Here is a 17,769-nt window from a genome sequence, read left to right on the forward strand (position 1 = left end):
AAATAGGAATAATTTAGTTAATGATAGGAATATTTATTTATTTAGATTTATTTAAATTATATTTAAGTTAGGGGGTGTTAGGTTTAGGGTTAGACTTAGATTTAGGGGTTAATAACTTTAATATAGTGGCGGCGACGTTGGGGGCGGCAGATTAGGGGTTAATAAATATAATGTAGGTGTCAGCGACATTGGGGAAGGCAGATTAGTGGTTAATAAATAGTATGTAGGTGTCCGCTATGTTGGAGGCAGCAGATTAGGGGTTAATACATATAATGTAGGTGGCGGCGGTGTCTGGAGCTTCAGTAATGTCGGGGGCGGCAGATTAGGGGTTAATAAGTGTAAGATTAGGGGTGTTTAGACTCGGGGTTCATGTTAGGGTGTTAGGTGTAGACATAAATTTTATTTCCCCATAGGAATCAATGGGGCTGCGTTACGGAGTTTTACGCTGCTTTTTTGCAGGTTTTAGACTTTTTTTCAGCTGGCTCTCCCCGTTGATTCCTATGGGGAAATCGTGCACGAGCACGTACGACCAGCTCACCGGTGACTTAAGCAGCACTGGTATTGGAGTGCGGTAATGAGCAAAATTTTGGTCAATGCTCACTTCTTGTCTTTTAACGACAGGTTTCTGAAAACTCATAATACCAGGTAAGTGAGCGGTGAGACAAAACTGCTCGTTAGCACCTCAAAGCCTTTAACGCAAAACTCGTAATCTAGGTGTAAGTAAACACAGCTAGCAGAAGAAGTTACACTCTCAGTGGGGTGCAGGATAGTTAAGTAATAAAATGATAATTCTCCATTGTTCTCTCTATGTATTGAGCTTTAGTTTTCCAGACAAATATAAGATAAGGAAGCAAGTCTGTGTACACAAAGTTATAACATAATGAGATCTGATATTACCTTCAAGTTTAACCCATTGTAATAGGCTGTGGTTTCAAAGCACAAAATCAGCTACTTCATATACACAAATAAACTTGAAAATGGAATTTCTCAAATATTTTATACTCTGCAGCTGGTATAACAAGTAATTGAAAATACATTAATGGAAAAAATTATTTTACAGTGTACTGTCCCTTTAAGGGCTTGGTGAGGCAGTGCAACTTACCTTCAATATTGTATAACCATTTAGTAGCCCTCCTTTGAATGGTTTCTAGTGTCTAGAACAACACACTGTTTTGGGTGTATTCCTGATCACGTGGATAATCATTTTCACATAGTCATGGATGATATTAGGATGTTGGGTGCCTATATTAACAATCTGGCATTTATCACAAACTAATATAATTCTGAAAATGAAATATGGTATTGGGGGAGGCGTATACCAGTGCAGAGTCAACAGAAAATAGTGCCGGTCTTCAAAATTTTCCAGGGCTACTTTTTATTCCTAGTTCGGCCCTGCTCCTTTACAAATGGCCAAGGCATTCCAATCCATAAGACGCATTAGGCAACCTACCCAAATTACTTGAATTGGTTAAAGATAGAGAAACAATGAAAATAAGCTTCTGCAAAAGTTTTTCTTAGATATTTTCCTAGCCCTACATAGAAGCAAAATGTATGTGCCAGAAACATAGCTTCAGTACTGATATCGGATGATGGCAGGTTTTCATTTAACTAACAATACCCCATAAAGAGAGAATTAGGGAAAAAGGGAATTAGGGTTTAACACCACTCTTTCTCTTGGTAGGATAAATATAGGTTTAAAACTTAACCTTTAATCAAATAATTAATAAGAAAAAAGCAGGTGATCCTGCCAAATAACCACCACCACACTAAAAGAACTGCAGATCTACCCCCCTGTTTCATGGCCGATAACTGCAGACGTTGGCTTTATGTGCCAGGTGCATTCCACACAGTAAATAACAAACAAAAGTGTTTCAGCCTTAAAAACGGCCTTTATCAATGTTCAAGTTATTATTTCAAACTGACAAGCCTAGTTACTGGGGGCTCTGCTTTAAGAACCCATTGTGGAAGTTGATCCGCCTATCCCGACGCACCACGTAATAACACCCCTCCCCTACCAAAATTTCAGGTAATGTGATTCGTCAGCAAAAGGGCGTAATCTCTTTGTGTGTTACTTATTGGGTTGTATATTTCTCCACAGGGCAGACGGACTCACCCAAAAATCATACAGTAATGTGTGTCCTGCCTGCACTCAATCACATCCTGTGGCATCATAAAGCTCCGCCTCTCATCTAGTATCTAGGTAGAGGGTGTGTTTAAGAAAGATACTCTCCCATTGGGTATATACGATCGTGTAAACTGTTATATTACACCCTATTTTAGTTCATATTACAGTGTGTGGGGTATCAGATCTATATCTGCACACAATTAATATCACTATATTCGTGTCATATATCCATTACTATTATGCATAGATTGAATTTCTAGACATGCAATACAAACGGTTCCTACATGAACTGTACCCTTTAAACAAAACAGGCTAAAATATGACATTGGGAATGCACAAAATAAATACCATTACCTAAGGAAACGTCTAGTTTCACTCTAATTGTTCCTTACAATAGGGTCTTATGCTGAGTCCCACTATGAAGAGTGACTGTCAAATAAACATGTAATATCATCCACTCCCATCATATCCCTGTGCTGTGTCTTTACTAATCGTATCTAGAAAATGGTATATAATAGCATACGGCTTACTACATACAAACACTTTACTTTAGTAATTGTTGGATTCGTTCATGCCCTAAGGCATTTCACAGTCCAACCTAAAGATCCACTTTGTTTATTGTTTAAGCAGCAGACTTTCACAATCACCTCCCTAATGCCAGGCTTCAATTTCTCCAGACCCCAGCATTTTAATGCTCGTGTTTCACCTTTATGATGTTGAAGAAAGTGTCTTGCAACACTGGTAATTTTTTTATTTTTTTTTATCTTTCTCTACGTCTTTTTAGCTGTTCTGATGTTACTCAGATGTTCAGTAATTCTAGTACCTAGTGACCCCTGTCGTCATACCTAAGTAGAAAATATTACAGTCACAGGAGATACAATAGATCACATTCGTACTGTTACATTTAATGTAAATGTTGATGAACCATTTTTTATTAAATCTATCCTATACTGTCTCTTTTTTCACCATATGTTGGCAACTTTTACATATACCACATTGAATAGAACCTTTGTAGAGAGGTTTTTTTTTGTCATTTTTAATCAAAGTGAGTCCTTGTTAGGTAGTCACTTATATTTTAGGTCTCCTAAAGGTAACATAGGGTTATCAGGAACCAAGGTTTTTAACTGTTCGTCTGCCTTTAATATATCCCAATATTTCCCAAAGATATTTTTAATTTGAGCACTCTCTGGAGAATATGTTGAGATAATCTAATAGGGTTTTTTTTTTTTGGTCTTAATACGTCTTTCCTATCCTTATTTAAGGCTTTTTGATATGCCCTAGCTAAGTATTTACGTAAGTAACCCCTAAGCAATAATCTATCTCTCAGATCTTGTGTTCCTGCTTTAAACGACTCATATGTGGAGCAGTTTCTTCTAATGCGGAGATATTCCCCAACCGGCAACCCTTTGATTGTTGAAGGATGGTGACTACTCTCTGCACATAAAATATTGTTAGTAGCTATAGGTTTCCTATAAGAATCTGTTTCTAATTTTTCATTAGTATTCCTTATAGTAAGATCTAAAAACTCCACATTTTCTTTGCTCGCTGTATATGTCAGGAAAAGACCAAATGGGTTGGAATTCAATTCTCTTATGAAATCCTGCAGTCTCTCCACTGGTCCATTCCATACAAAGAACACATCCTCGATGTATCTGGACCAGTGTGATATATATTTAGTGTTTTCTTTAAGAGAGTCTTGATTGACCACTGTTTTTTCCCACCATCCCAAATAGATATTCGCATAGGTAGGGGCACACAACTTACCCATCCCTGTGCCCCTAACTTGCAGATAAAATCTATCATCAAAAACAATATAGTTATGGTTTAACAGAAATTTAAGTAACCTAATTAGAAAATCCTTAGTTTCATCCTTCATGTTGGTATCCTTCTGCAAGTAGCAGTAGCAGTAGCTTTACACCCATTCTGTCTGTATACTGGTGTACAAGAATTCAACGTCACTGTATCATAGTGCCGGTGATATTCTTTCTTTGTAGGTTTTCATTTAACATTTAACTAACAACAGATCAAGATATGTGCAATTAACCATTTTATAATATTTTAAGTACATTTATAATTAATACTAGACACATAAAGGGACATAACGTCAACAGAATGGTGACTACTCACTGTGCCAGTAGCTTTTTTTCATAGCATTTCCTTATTTTATTCCTTAATAGGTGCTGGCTGGTGAAGCTCCCCATTTTCATATTGTGCACCGCCATTTTGAAGCGGGTGTATTGTTGAACCCTGTGACAAAATTGGTGAACATTCACAGATCAGTGATGTTGTCAACTTTTTGACAGCTTGGACCTATAATTAAGGTTAGGACAAACCATACAGAGTGGGAGATTTTCATTTTTGCGGTTTTTATTCACAGTTTAAACCATAAAAAACCCCACATGAATAATATAGTGAAATGCAGCCACTGCAAAAAGAATAAAGCAGTACAGTTGTCAGAAAGCTAGTCATGTCACTTATCTGTGATTGTGCACTGCTTCTGTCACACCTAAGCTCCACAATGGCTCTGAAGACAGCTGCAGATAAAGGAAGAAAAACAATAGCATTGTAAATAGTAACCATGCTATTGTAGTTGTACCCAACAGTTTAATCTCCCTTTAATTGGAATAATACATTATTATATTGATCATGGACTGTCTACATAATGTAAATATAAACAGTCAAGATTTGCATTTTAAAACATGAAAAAATTGATTTCCTGGGCTTTTGCATTAAATCACTGGTTTTCAAACCTGTCATCAGGCCTCCCTAACAGGCCACATTTTCAGGATTACCTGAAATAATAACCATGTTTACTAATCAGCTGATTATTTCACCTGTGCTCCAGTTCAAATATCATCCAAATGTGGCCTGTTAGGTAGGGACACATTTGTAAACCAGTGCATTAGATAAATAAAATCAGCTGTATACGGGGCGTGTCCAGGCATCTGTCATGGCCGGCAGCAATATTGACAACGGGAGAAGCAAGTGGTTGAATATCCACCAAATATCAGCAACTTTTCTCAACATCCATTACTGAAATTCATGCCAATCACCTCTCAATACCAAGCTGTGCTGCATGATATATATTTAAAGACCCTTCTCTACTTGTCAATCGGGGCCGTTGAGACCTGCAGTGGCTGCATACGGATAGGCCTCAACACCTCTCCCACACCTGGTTTTAGGGGTAATTAAAGAGTCAGCAAGGCTCTATCAAAATTATTGCTACTAAGGAGTGGAGATATAGTTCTACAAAATTGGACCCAAAAAATTGGGACAATACGGATCATGGCTGCTGTTACTGGGAATACGAAATAACCCTGCAAATTCAGCAACACTTTCTGGACCTGGAGCAACAACTAATATCCCTAATGAGTGCTACTGATTTGGCACACCCTGATCAAGTGGAACCGACTGGCATCTTACCCAGCACAATAGCAGATACAGAGGCTGAGATACATGGCTCCTTTGATGGCCCAGAAGCCCTGAACACTTACCCAGAGCTGCACATTGGAAGGAGCTGCACATTGGAAGGTCGCGTTCAAAACTCATAATATAGCTGTTAGACAATAGTAATCTGGGCCGTCTTTAACACAGGACAAAAGGGGGGTAAGCTGCCCAGGGCCCAGTCTTTGTTTGTGGTGCCCAAGAGTCCTACTCTGTGGAGTATATATTTTATTGATCCACTCTAGGTTTACCTAGTGATCTCTATATCTGAATTTCTGGAATAAGAAATAAGTACTTAAAGGGACATAATACTCATATGCTAAATCACTTGAAACTGAAGCAGTATAACTGTAAAAAGCTGACAGGAAAATATCACCTGAGCATCTCTATGTAAAAAAAGAAGATATTTTACCACAAAATTTCCTCAGCTCAGCAGAGTAAGTTCTGTGTAAAAAGTTATACTCAACTGCTCAGCTGCAGGTAAAAAAAAGAAAAAGAAATGAAGAAATGAACAGCAGCCAATCAGCATCAGCAGTGCTGAGGTCATGAACTCTTTTACTGTGATCTCATGAAATTTCACTTAACTCTCATGAGATTTCATTGTAAACTTCCTTAAGATGAATAGGGAAATAAGATGAGAGTGCACGTAAGCTCGCTCCTTCTGCTGTTCTGGGACAGACATACTAATTTGCTGCTTAGAAGTCTTTTACAATGGGATGTGGCTACTGAGAAACTTTTGAGGTAAAATATCTTTCTTTTTTACATACTGTAGAGATGTTCAGGTGATATTTTATAGTCAGCTTTTTACAGCTATACTGCATCACTTTCAAGTGTTTAAACATTTGGGTATTATGGCCCTTTAAGTAACTATAATAGCTATCCCATATAAATAATACAGATGAAAGAGAAAAACAAAATAATTTGTTAGATATTAGATATCTCTCAGGACATAGGGGTTGATTTATCAATGTCTGGCCGACATGATCAGCTGTAGAGGATCATGTCCACCAGACATCACTGAATGCCGACAGCATACACTGTTGGCATTTAATATTGCACAAGCTGTTCTGGTGAACTGCTTGTGCAATGCTACCCCCTGCAGCTTTGCGGCCACTAGCAGGGGTGTCAATCAACCTGATCGTACATGATCAGGCGGATTGCTGTCCGCCGCCTCAGTGGAGGTGTATGAGTTAAGGAGCAGCGGTCTTGAGAAGGCTCATGCAGAAACATATGCATTGGGGCTGATTGACTGATTGATAAATGGGCCCCTTAATGTCCAACACATATTTTACAGTATATAATATCCTTGTAACATGAACAAGAACTACAAAACTAATCATGTAATTGACACCATAATGAAGTAGCAAATTTAACCTAATTTAACAGACACAACTACTTTTCACTAGATGGCTAAGGAAAGGTTAATTAACCCTTCATAAGAAATGTATCAAAATGCGCCAAAGGATTATACCACACAAACTTATCTTAAATTAGGCGAGATCTCCCAACCAGATCTCAAAGAGATAAGAAAGAAATGTGCCAAAAGAAAAGCGCTACACTCCCTATTAAGGTGCGTGTTGCTGAAGGTGGTGCCCACGCTATATGTCAACGTATGTGAATTCAATATTATAAGATATAAGGTTTAAAAATATATATAATTTTTTTTTTTTTAAACCTTATATCTTATAATATTGAATTCACATACGTTGACATATAGCGTGGGCACCACCTTCAGCAACACGCACCTTAATAGGGAGTGTAGCGCTTTTCTTTTGGCACATTTCTTTCTAATTAACCCTTCATGTCTTACCTTCCCCAACCCCTCTGTGATTGCTGATTCCACATAACACTTGCCCCTCCTCCCCCTAAATTAGACTAATATCACAAGGTGTATTAAATCAGTATTGCAACTATAGCACCATACATTCAAAGCAATCATTTGTTATTGTAAGTTCTTTTTATATTGAACATTACAAAGGCCCAAATTATTGTTTGATGACATAGATATAGCAACTGTGAATAACAATATGGCTACTTATTTTGTACTATATTTTTACATTTTCATTAGGAGCTTTGTTTCATTGTATACTAATTTAGTTAGACTGCCTAACAGATACTGATGAGCCACCTCTATTTCAGAGTCCCATAGATAAAATCTGAATTATGTCATGAGCTGTACAGTTTAAAATTTGGTAAAGAATAGGCCTGATATCTCTGTTATGATATAGTTTAAGGTACAAGGGGTTACTGCTATAAGTCATAGTCATGGTGCAGGACTTATTTCTCTATACAGAATATCTAAGCTAATCACCCCCCTTTTTAGGGTAGTATAGGTTCAGTAGCTAGCTGATAACAGACATCTTAGTGTGATAATTAAATAATACAATTAACCAAGGGTTAGAGTCTTGAGTCTATTGCCGCAGGGTATAGGGCCCATGCTCTTGTGGTAGACCTCACATTCTCCTCAACACCCATATAATAATGCCTTAGGTCTGAAGACTGCAGATATATATGTGCACTAGTCCTTCAGACCTAATGCATTATTATATGGTATAGCATATGACCTGCTATAGACCAACCCTATTTGAATTATATATATTTATACTCTGATAGTCCATCATACATTTATCTCCTGTTGCTACTTTTTCAACTACTCAACTATCATTGATATGGCCAGCGCTGTTCCCTACGGTATAAGAGCACCCAGATTTACATACTAGGAGATTAGGGGTCTATGTACCCTATAAAGATCTTACAATATCCCTACCACTTGTGTTATCTCCTCCAGTTAATAGTTTAGTTATATATGTGTAACTGTTCCTAATGGTATACTACATATATCCCTTAATAGTTTACATATAACAATATAAGTAAAACAAGGTTCCTCATATGACATCCAAGAGTTGTCTCCTTTTACCTGAGATTACCTGCTATAGCGGCGGTGTATTTGTTGCACTGTTGTGAGGTCACACAGGCCCATTTATCAAAGGGCTTGCGGACCTGATCCGACACTGCGGATCAGGTCCGCAAGACCTCGCTAAATGCGGAGAGCAATACGCTCTCCGCATTTAACATTGCACCAGCAGCTCACAAGAGCTGCTGGTGCAACGCCGCCCCCTGCTGACTCGCGGCCAATCGGCCGCCAGCAGGGAGCTGTCAATCAACCCGATCGTATTCGATCGGGTTGATGTCTGGCGATTCCTGTCCGCCTGTTCAGAGCAGGCGGACAGGGTTATGGAGCAGCGGTCTTTAGACCGCTGCTTCATAAGTTGTGTTTTCTGGCGAGTCTGAAGACTCGCCAGAAACACGGCCCTTCAAGCTCCATACGGAGCTTGATAAATGGGCCTGCAAGAGTGGCCTCTAAATTCAGTGAGTGGGTATATAGTTAAAATGGCAAATGATGTAGATTACGCTATGTCATGTAATGTAAATATGTAACGTATCTATTCCTAGACTTTCTCTGGCTATGTACCTTGTAGCTATTTTTCTTTTATGTTGTTTCTTGACACTTCCTGTAAATTTGCTTTAAGTTGAACCTCAATAAAAATTATTTAAAAAAATATTAAAAATCAGCTGTATAAAAACTGTATAAAAACAAAAATTCGCTATAGCGAATCATGTCTGCTCGACACACTCTGCGCTATTCATTAATGGTATAGGGAATGCTAAGAAAAGTTTTGCTTTGGTTAAAATGTTTAACCATTTACTTGTAATACCAGATTGTGCCTCCACTTGTAATCTAGCCCATAGTTTTCTTGTTGTAACCTAAACTGAAGTACAAATAAATTATACAAATCTGTCCTTCGGTAGTAGAAAACATTACAAAGCCTCTTGCATCTGTACTGGATAATGAGTTTGATAAGGTCTTTGATCTCTGAAAACATTTTCTTGCTTGTATATTTTTGGACAAGTTTTTAATGAATGCTATCCCCAATCTAGTGTTTTATTACTTGGAGCAACACTTTTCTGTAATATACATTCTTTATATATACAAATAACTCTCTATGGAAATGTTTGCATTGAAGATATTGCTCTATTTAGCGTGTAAGAGTTCTTCTAACCTTTAAAGGGTCATAAAACTCAAAACTGTTGTATACAGATCTTTTGTAGTATAGTGTTTGGACCCAGGTAGAAACAATGTAATTAATCCCTGTGGCTATGTAATATCATTGACGGAGCTATTATTACTGACCAGGTCTCCTCTGTTTCCAGCGACATCTCTGAGGAAGTAAAGCACTGTTAGAGCGCCATACAAAATGCGTCAGATTGTAATTCATCCCCTGCTATATGCACTTTGCTTTTAAGAAGATTCAATAAGATTGTGGCTTTACAGATGTAGATTTCCATTTGCCATTTCTGTCCAGACATCACTGATACAGCTCACTTACCACTCAGAAAACCTATTTAGAAAAATCCTTTCAAACTATAAACAAAAAAAATAATTGTAAAATATTCAATAAAATAATGGGCATTAAAACTCCAAAATATAACAAATCAGTGAGATACTTAAAAAAAGGGTGTTATTTTATTTGTAATCTTTAAAAAAATAGAAACATCTTCTCTTTAAGTTGCTCAAACATATTCAAAACTGAATGTAAAATCCCTGTCTCTACTCCCACACATTTAAAGCTTTCCTCCTATTACTTTATCCTTTTAGGCTTACATTATATTATAATACAGGATTGGTTAAATGTTACGTTGAAATTCCCTTTTAATCCTTTGTTGGTTTAAGCAGAGACATCTTAACTCAGAAGCATTACATATAATGCTTCAATGCTATGCTTGGGGTATGAAACCCCCAAAACTTTTCTTTCATGTTTCAGATAGAACATACAATTTTGAACAACTTTACAATTTACTTCTAATATTAAATTTGCTTCAGTTCTTTGTATCCTTTTTGAATGAGAAGCAATACACTGGGAGCTAGTTGAACACATTGTGGTAGCCAATGACAACAGACATATGTGCAGCCACCAATCAACAGCTAGTTCCAGTAGTGCATAGTTGCTCCTAATCCTTCCAAGGTATGCTTTTTAACAAAGAATACCAACAGAAAAAAGTAAATTTGATAATAAAAATACATTGGAAAGTTATTTTAATGTGCACGCTCTGTCTAAATCATGATCAATTTTGTCGTTACTGTTCCTTTAATTATGGGTCATGTTTTGAACAGTTGCTAGGAAACACAGGTTGTTTTGACACTATCCTTGGTTTGTTGCTTTAAATGTTGGTGCAGTGATCTTGGGTAATTTTTTGCTGCTAACCCATTGTGTTGTTGTTCAAACTTTTGTCTGGTGTTCCATAAGGCCTATTTATGGCTGAATGTTTGTGTTTTAATTTTTGCCAATATTTTTTTGTAGACTTTTTCATAGAATCTGGCCCTGCTGGAGAAATTGGCATGAGATGCCCATTCTGCAGAAATAATCTCCTTTATGGGTTATCATTTTTATTGGGGAACCTTTGGGCTCTAGAGTTATCAGTTACTCAACAGCTCCTATTTCACTGTGAGACTCATATTCTGAAATGCTTTCTCTTGATGTGGTAACCACTCCTGCTATTCTTATAACTTTTGTTTACCCGTGGCTATGTCTACATCAACACACTTTTGCCTGGACTAATAGAGAATAGTCTTCATGGAGTTTGCCACTGGCATTGTATTGCACAGAACGCAGCTTGTGAGGAGGGTGTTTCAATGGTTACAAGAGCATTACCTATATGTCTGTCAAGTTACAAAAATGGAATTTTGACCAATCTGCAAGCTTTGAGATGGATAAAGAGAAACTATTTTATTACAATGACCCCAATCCATTACTGTAAGATGTTTCCTATGCTTCTCAAATTATTACAGATAATTCATTTTCTACAATTACTGCTCCTTTAACTGCACTTACACAAAATAGCTAAATTGCAAGGTCGTGTCAGCATTGTATACCATTAATAAAGTGTTTGCCTATGCACCCATCTTGCAATATATTTTGGAGGTCAGAGCAGGAGGAGTACTATCCCAGAGGAGTCCTTGTATTTTCATCTGCCTAACCAACACTTGTATTTATCTAGTGGCTTACACAAATAACTGTTGTACTGAGGTCACAGCAATATAACTTCAGAACATCCATTGGTACCTTAAAACACTTGGAACAACATTGTTTTGTGGACAATTACAGTCTTGAACACTTTTTATAATTATAGTCTACTACACACTTTTCCTGTACCCATACAGCTATTGGCCCATATTTATCAAGCTCCGTACGGAGCTTGAAGGAAGACTCGCCAGAAACACAAGTTATGAAGCAGCGGTCTAAAGAGCGCTGCTTCATAACCTGTCTGCCTGCTCTTAGCGGGCGGACAGACATCGCCGGAAAACAACCCGATCGAGTACGATCGGGTTGATTGACACCTCCCTGCTGGCGGCCGATTGGCCGCGAGTCAGCAGGGGGCGGCGTTGCACCAGCAGCTCTTGTGAGCTGCTGGTGCAATGTTAAATGCGGAGAGCGTATTGCTCTCCGCATTTAGCGAGGTCTTGCGGACCTGATCCGCACTGTCAGATCAGGTCTGCAAGACCATTGATAAATAGAGGCCATAGGCTTTGTTTGGTAGGTTATACCACTACATGTTATTCCTTTACCTGGTTTACCTTCAGCTAAGCCCTTACTGTATCTGCATTGTTTGTTACCCATATTGTACAACTACATGGCTTACTTTATAGTATTGTTTCATAAGGGTCCCACAATTTGTCTCTAGCTTTTGGACAGCAGTTTTTTGCCGATTTGGCTTTACAGTCTCCTTATCTTCAGGTTGCCATCCACAAACAAATGACCAGGAAGAACAAACCAGCCAGGGTCTGGAGGCATTTTTGCATCTATACACTTCAGATTTGTAAGCTGCTGTGAATCGAGGTTGCGCTTTGTGCTTCTTTTTATAGATTACATTAGTTTTAAGTTTACTTTTATTACCATTTTTTGTTGTTCTGTAGTGCATTGCTGCCGCAAGCCTAACTAGGTATGCTTTTCAGGAAATAATATTAAAGGGCCATGACACCCAAATGTTTTAACACTTGAAAGTGATGCAGTATAGCTGTAAAAATCTGACTAGAAAATATCACCTGAACATCTCTATGTAAAAAAGTAAGATATTTTACCTCAAAAGTTTCTCAGTAGCCACATCCCATTGTAAAGGACTTCTAAGCAGCATATCAGTATGTCTGTCCCAGGACAGCCGAAGGGATGAGCCTTGTGCACTCTCATGTTATTTCCCTATTCAGTGTAAGGATGTTTACAATGAAATCTCATGAGAGTTAAGTCAAATCTCATGAGATCACAGTAAAAGAGTTCATGACTCACTGCTCACTGCTGATGCTGATTGGCTGCTGTTCATTTCTTCATTATTTTTGTTTTACCTGCAGCTGGGCTGCAGCTGAGTATACATTTTTACACAGAACTTACTCTGCTGAACTGAAGAGATTGTGAGGTAAAATATCTTCCTTTTTTACATAGAGATGCTCAGGTGACATTTTCCTGTCAGCTTTTTACAGTTATACTGCATCAGTTTCAAGTGATTTAGCATATGAGTATTATATCCCTTTAAGATAACAAGGCAGACTAGAGTATAGAAGTGAATTGGAAAGTTGTTTGAAATTGCTGCTCTATCTGAATTATGAAAGTTTAATTTTCACTTTACTGTCCCTTTAATGTGATTTGTGTGTTGATCTAAAAATATTTATTTATTAATAAAGGGACATGAAACACAATCTTTTAGGATTCTGATAGACTTTCCAGCTTACTTCTATTTCAAAATTTTGTTTTGTTCTTTTGGTATCCCAGCAATAACTACTGAGAGCTAGCTGGTGACTGGTGGCTGTACATATATGCCTCTTGTTATTGACTCACCTGATGTGAGTAGCTAGCTCCCAATAGTGCATTGCTGCTCCTTCAACAATATATACAAATGAATGTCATAAAATGTTATAATATGGAATATTCCCTTACTTTGCAATCTTGTAAATTTTGAAACTTAACCCATCCTCTGAAAACAGCTGGTACAGCATAACACAGCTTAATTTTAATACAACCAATCATTGCATGATAATCATTGAGCAATTTGCATAATTTCTTTATTGCATGCACATCCCCCCCGGTATCTGTTTGACTGTTAAGTATTTTTTTGAAGGACAGCTGGCAACCCTAGTTAAAGGGACATTATACACTCATTTTTTCTTTGCATAAATGTTTTGTAGATGATCTATTTATATAGCCCATAAAGTAAATAAATGTATAGTTTTGCTTATTTTTAAATAACATTGCTCTGATTTTCAGACTCCTAACCAAGCCCCAAAGTTTTATGTGAATACCGTCAGCTACCTCTACTCCAGCTTGCTCCTGTTTGTGTAAAGGGTCTTTTCATATGCAAAAGAAGGGGGAGGGGGGAGTGTCTTATTTCCCACTTGCAGTGGGCTTTCCAACTGCCTTTTCAACAGAGCTAAACTGAGAGCTTCTAAGTAAGTTTTTTAAACAGTTTTATACTGGATTTGTATAGCAGTATTTGTGCATCTTATTATTTATAGTAGTGTCTATTACATGCCGTTATATGAAAATTAGTGTATACTGTCCCTTTAAGATGCATGTGTCAGACCCCGTTTTGTCTAATTTGTCCTCAGAGGGTGAGGCATTTTCAGACAATCATGTAGAGTGCATTGCAGTAATCTAGCCTAGAGGATACAAATGCATGGATTAATGTTGGCATATCATCCGGTGGAATTAAGTGTTGTATCCTAGCTGTTTTTCAGATGAAAGTAGGCAGATTTTATTACAGAGGAAATCTGCTGTTTAAAAGATAGTCGAGCATCAATCAGCAGTCCGAGGTTTCGTACCTTTGCTGAACTAACAAGTTCAGAGACTCAAAGCTCCAGGCCATTTGGGTGATCATGGGGTATTTTTGATGCCCGGGATCCCCTCACCAAGATTAGCTCTGTTTTGTCCGGATTCACTTTGAGACATCTAGCATTCATCCGTTATATAAGGTCTGTTAAGCAACTGTTTATGCGGCATGCTGGGTCTGTAGTATCTGGAGCAAAGAAGAAGTAGAGTTGTGTGTCATCAGCGTAACAATGATACCGTAGGCCATGTCGGTTAATGATGTCCCTCAGTGGTAGTAAGTAAATTGCGAATAGCATGGGAGACGGGATGGATCCTTGTGAAAACCTACAGGCCAGCTCTGTTGGTGCTGATGAGCTTGATCCTGATATTACTCTCTGTGATCTACCAGCGAGGAAAGATTTAAACCAGTTAAGGACTGTGCCTCCTAGACCACAGATGTGCTGCAAGCTCTCTATTAGAATCCTATGGTCAATGGTGTCAAATGCAGCTAAGAGATCCAGGAGGGTTTGAATGGAGTAATCACCTTTGTCTCTTGCCATGAGGAGATCATTTAGCACTCTGACTTGCGCTGTTTCAGTGCTGTGGCGGCATCTGAAGCCTGACTGGAAAGGATAGAATATGTTCAGGCGTGATAGATGGGCTTCCAGTTAAGTTGCCACTACTTTTTCAATTATTTTCCCCAGAAATGGGAGTTTGGATACTGGTCTGTAATTAGTCATGCAGTCTGGGTCTAATAAAGGTTTTGTTAGGAGTGGTTTCACCACAGCTTCTTTTAGAGGATCTGGGAAGTCTCCTGTTTTTAGTGAACACTGCACTATTTTTGTGAGTGCTGGGGGGAGTATTTTAATGCATCCAGATATGAGCTGAGCTGGAGCAGGGTCGAAGTCACACGTAGTAGGGTGAACTTTGTGAGCATGAAGTCATTAGTGTATGACATCCATATATTTCTATATATTTAGTTTTCTATCTGTAACAGTAACTGTTGATGTATGGACATAAAGATATTTATACAAGTAAACATTAACAGGATGTGAGGTTATATTTATTGCAATATTGTAGTTTCTTATACTTTCTTTGGGCCTCAGCTCAGTTTCTGTATTAGTGAGAAATGTTAGGGTCTGGGACAGAAGTACACAGTGATGGGTAATGTATTAATTTTTTTTTCAGAGATAAGACCTGTGTCTTCTTTTTGTACATGCTTAATTAAAGGGACACTGAAACCCAAATTTTGTCTTTCGTGATTCAGATAGAGCATGCAATTTTAAGTAACTTTCTAATTTACTCCTATTATCAATTTTTCTTCGTTCTCTTGCTATCTTTATTTGAAAAAGAAGGCATCTAGGCTTTTTTGGTTCAGTACTCCGGACAGCACTTTTTTTTATTGGTGGATGAATTTATCCACCAATCAGCAAGAACAACCCAGGTTGTTCACCAAAAATGGGCCGGCATCTAAACTTACATTCTTGCATTTCAAATAAAGATACCAAGAGAATGAAGAAAATTTGATAATGAGTAAATTAGAAAGTTGCTTAAAATTTCATGCTTTATCTGAATCACGAAAGAAAAAAAATTTGGGTTCAGTGTCCCTTTAATACATATTCTGTTTTTCCCAAGTACTAATTGTTTGTCTGTTCCAACTATATGCTTGCAGCCAAATGGCTCATGTCATATTTAAGTATGTTGTACAGGTAGAGAGAAAGCATTTAGATTGCTTTCAGTGCTGAGCTTACTCTTTGCACTTGAAAAGGTGGCAGGCTTTGTTAATTATCTCCTCCCTTCCCAAATGCCTTTAATATATACAGGTATACCTCGCTCATGCAGCGGGTTATGGATCGGAGCCCGCTGTAAAGTGAAGACCGCCTTAAAGTGAAACAACATGGGTTCAGTTTTCTTTTCACTTCCAGTGTGTTTAAAAACTTGAAAACATGTTTGAACTAAAATATATTAGGGGGGACTTCCGGTGGGAGGGCTTTAGGGTAAGAAGCAGGCAAGAGGAGCTCGTGGCAGACACATCCAAAAAGTGACCTACGAGACCTTCAGAACTGGATTTCCACCTGTTTCGTGGTGCTTACTTGCCTGCCTATATGCCCAGAGCCCAGCGAAAAAAATCCTTGGCAGATTCTGCTGCCCGGAGCGGAGGGGAGGTGCGCCATAAGACCCTCTCTGCCTTCTTCGCGTGAGCCGCCCGCTGCTCCACCATCGAAGCCCCCAATACAGTTGTGCCGCTGGGAAGACATACCCGGCACATCGACCGGGTGAGAAGACTTAGGCAAGCACCGGATCGGACAGTGGCCGGGTCGGACGGAGACCTTGGCGAGGCGCAAACACTCTCAGCTTGACGCCATCTTGGCCCCACGTGCACCGTAACTCCGCGTCTGACTATAGAGCGGAGGTAACAGCCGAAAGCCTCCAGACTAAGAGGGTGACAGCCCAACGGCGGAGGTAGACACACACGGCCCACATCATTAGCAGCTCGCTTGGATAAGGCCACAGACTTCAAGGAGAACCCGGCTAGTTAGTGGCGGGAAACTGAGGAGTGCCGCTCTGAGGATTGGGCCTGTTCTTCAGGAGTGGAGACACACGCTATTGTAAGCGGTAAGCGGCTTATAGCACACGCATCTCAGGGCCTTACTATAGACTACCTTGATCCGAGTGACACGGACACTAGATATATAGGAGGCCGACTGCCTCAAAACAAATACTTTTATGCACAGGGGGGATCATTTCGCCACAAGGCATACCGGGTGATAGAAGAGCCTGATAAACAGTTACATCGCTACTCCCCTAACAAGTGCAGTCCCCACTAATGACTTAACTGTTTGAGATCCATAACACTTGTTTGCCTCAGAATTGGTGGGCTAAGGAGAATTGTGTTGGGATTCGTCCATACATAGGCCCAGATAGGGGAAATATTGTGTACATCTCCACCTACTCAGGATTGACTTTTCAATGCTTGCCTCTTTAATCCTGCAAATTGAGATATCAACCTGACATCTTGCACAGCACTACTGATTTGAAAGGGTAGGCCTGGGACAAACAAGCTCAATGAACTCCCTGCAGCACTCTGAACTGTAACGCATCCAGCTATTTGATTGTTGCAGAACCTTGCTTGTGCACTAGCCCTGAAAGAGCAAGCTTTGTTCCTCATTGCCCCCTAAAGGCTATCAGTACCTGCAGCTGCCTACGTGGCTAAACAAAGAGGACTGAAAAGGACCTTTACCACAAGTGCTTTTGAAGGTGTTGATGTATCTAACCTTCCCTTTTACTTCCTACAGGTTTACTGTAATTTTTTAAATTGTTGATTTAATAGGCACTGTGTTTTGCTAG

This window comes from Bombina bombina, chromosome 8 (assembly GCF_027579735.1).
Source record: "Bombina bombina isolate aBomBom1 chromosome 8, aBomBom1.pri, whole genome shotgun sequence".
NCBI lineage: Eukaryota > Metazoa > Chordata > Amphibia > Anura > Bombinatoridae > Bombina > Bombina bombina.